Raw genomic sequence first — 3,268 nt, 5'->3', positions numbered from 1 at the left:
TTTACACTTTGAAAAAGAGGTTTAACCAAAATGCTCATTAACCACAATTAGTCTAATCACAGGTCTATGTGTTCCAACAATGCTAAGCACCCCGTGGTGCTGAGGAGCCTGTAGACAAAAAAGTCCTCGGCCTGCAGACGATCCTAATTCCAGCCTTCAGCTCATGAATAACAAGTATCTGTACGTGGCTGCATGAGACCAAGTAGCAGACCCCTGCAGACCAAAACAGAAGCATGACTTATTTTTCTTCTTTGTTTCAGCTACATTACTTAATAACACAAACTTCTGCAGAAGGTAGGATTTTATGATAGAGTTATATAAAACAAGTATATGCACTGGTCACGTGACCTAGTGATGCGTTGCTACAACAGCGGCCATCACCAAAACAGGCAAACATCTGCACTTGACCTTTTGGTAAATACTGGATAAATAGCTCTGAGTAAGGGCTGACTGTAAAATATGTAATTATGTAATATAATAATAACGGGGGAGTAGTGGCACAGAGGTTAGAGAGGGCAAGCCTGTGAAGGTCACCGGTTCAATTCCCTGGACCGGCAACATCAAAATGTAGGTGGGATTGGTGAAGCACCTACACCTGCCTCCACCCTCATTTGCCCCACTCTGGACCCTTGAGCAAGGCCCTTAACCTCCACCATCGGCTCTCCAGGTGCACTAGATAACTCTGCTCCACACAGAGGGCAGTGGTAGCTCGGTGGTCTGTGGTTGTGTCAGGAAGGGCATCCGGTATAAAAACAATTGCCAAGTCTTGGTGCGGGTTAGTTCGCTGAGGCGACCCCTGGAAAAGGGAGCAGCCGAAAGAAGAAAAATGTAATACACTAATAATAAAATACCAGAACGTATATAAAAATGTAAAAATGCCTGAACGCTGTGCACTACGGATGTACCAACAGCGAAGAAAATAGAAAACATCGCTTTTCACAAGCAAACAGATTTCATTGTATTTACCTCAACATGAATGTGATCTCACCAGAATTTAAGCCAATATTGTAACCATTAAAAAGTAGTGTATAAAGCCAATGTATGTTATTCCCAGTGCTTAATTTGAGCCAGACCCTGCCAGAACAGGATCTGGGAACTCTCTTATATTCACAGGGTTCGTTCTGGCAACTGTTTGCGTGGATCCGGCAGCTCTCAAGCTTACTAATAATAAAGTTATGAACAAATATGACTGCCTTGAACGAATAAAACTTGGATATGAAAACTGAAAATAATTACATAAACACTCATTTTAAAAACAACAGACACAACACGACTTCTTAATATCACATACGATCATCTGCCCCTTCAAGTGAATCATTTCCGCATCTACCCTTAAAAAATCTCCGCCCCTCAAAGAGTGGTGGTGGTGTGAGTCCCTGGACGATTCACACGTGGAGTCGGACAGTGAATTCAGCGGAGAAGAGTCGGCTCGGAATTGTCAAGTAAGGAGGGGATGCGATTGTTTACAAATGTAGATAAACGTAGATGTTAACAACCCGTTAAAATAAACCAAAATGCAGGAAATCTTATCTATTTGATTCAAAAATTTCTGGAAGAGGACCCCCCCCGACCACCATAGATTCATTTTTGCAACCCATTTTTCAAAAGGAAACTTTCTTAGGCCCAGATGTAGCCACACACCAAAATGGAAGTCGGTACCTTCCTTATTTTTCACGTTTTCACCAGGCACAGAGGGACGGAGTGTATTTCCTGTTCCCCTTTTCTCTCAGTGACAGGAGACAGCAAACTATAAGTCCAAAACAAGAAACAGTTTACACTAGCAAGGAAAAAGCCCTAATCTGTGGCAGAATTACTGAGAGTGTTAAACATCTTATCTTGGCGAGTTAAAATCTTATTTGCGTATTGTTTGTTTCTGTAATTGTGAGACACAGTAGAATCATTTTTGTTGTATTGCCCTGAATTGAATCTCGTACTGAATCGATATGAAGCTGAATCATTCGCGGTTTCTGCCTCTCATGTCTTTAAAAGATTGGATCGTTGGTAATAAGACCAAAGACACACCACCTTGGTAATTACCGGTATATAAATATTATTTTTTAAACATGTTGACAGTACTTCCCACCAGAAATAACATCATGTATGGTGGAGCAGTGTTCCATTATGTGCCCTATTTTAATCCTAATATAGCCACTTTTATGATCACCAAGACTCCTAGATTAAATTTCCAGTGTGAGCAGTGATTAGAGTGGGCGAGCGGGGATCACCATCAGATCCAGATGAGATGATCCGACTGGAAGTGATCAGTGACCGTTTAGATTTCGTGGTTCGTTGCTGGTTTGGGATGTTTAATGAGCTGCAACCTTTACAACAAATGCCCCCAAAATGACCCATTTGAAAGATGTTGATTAAATCCATAAAAAAGTCTAATGGGGGAGGGGGTTCTTTTAGGTTCTGGTCAGAGGAAATACATAGAAACTTTTTTTTCCAGATGGTCCGGCCAAGATTATCCTCTAAACATGGCTTCCTGTCAACTCTGAGCTGCTTTTGGCGCCGCAGTCATTTTAGAGTCATGAAGGAGATTTTCACCCCATCGAGCCAGTTTCTCAGAGTTTAGTGTGTCTTTGTGAAACCACACATCTGTTTGCAGATGTGAAATAGGGGAAGAGTTCTTAAACAATTGACCCGGCTCGGCACCACCCACACTCATCTCGAGCTGTATCCCAACATCTGTGCTGCGGCTCAAATATCACTCCTTCCCCCCACCAGCATCTGGTGCAGGCGGAGGACGCCGATCTGCACAAACTCTCCAACCATCTCATGTTTACCTCATGTGGAACGTCATCCTCAGATAACCTCACCTCCTCGTGTGAAACCCTGACGCTGGACTCAACCCCCTCTGCGACGTCAGGCCCGTTTCACTGTACCGGAGGGGCTGGTTCTGTCTGTCTTACAAAGACAGAGTGTGAGGACTGTCAGTGAGCAGAGGAAGAGGGTGGTGGTTGCCATGGCAAACGTGCTCCGTTCCACCAAGCCGGTCTCTGATTGGCTGCAGCCACAAGTGAGGGAAGAGGATTCTGCCAATTAGAAACAATTGATATTTTGTTGCCAGGCCACGCTGTCCCGACAAAAGGATGGTGTTAATTTGCAACAAGATCATTCCTCAGGTTTGAAAAAGTTGTAGTTCAATAACTTGAGCTGCAGATGTAAATAAATAAAAAGTTTTAGTAAATCATTTCTTTAGTGTATCACCTGCATAAAATCTTTCCACAGTGCTGCATGATAAAAACTTTCTCATTATGCAAATGTT

The sequence above is a fragment of the Nematolebias whitei genome, chromosome 6 (assembly GCF_014905685.2).
Source record: "Nematolebias whitei isolate Nwh7 chromosome 6, NemWhi1, whole genome shotgun sequence".
NCBI lineage: Eukaryota > Metazoa > Chordata > Actinopteri > Cyprinodontiformes > Rivulidae > Nematolebias > Nematolebias whitei.
This window is presented reverse-complemented; position numbering follows the sequence as displayed.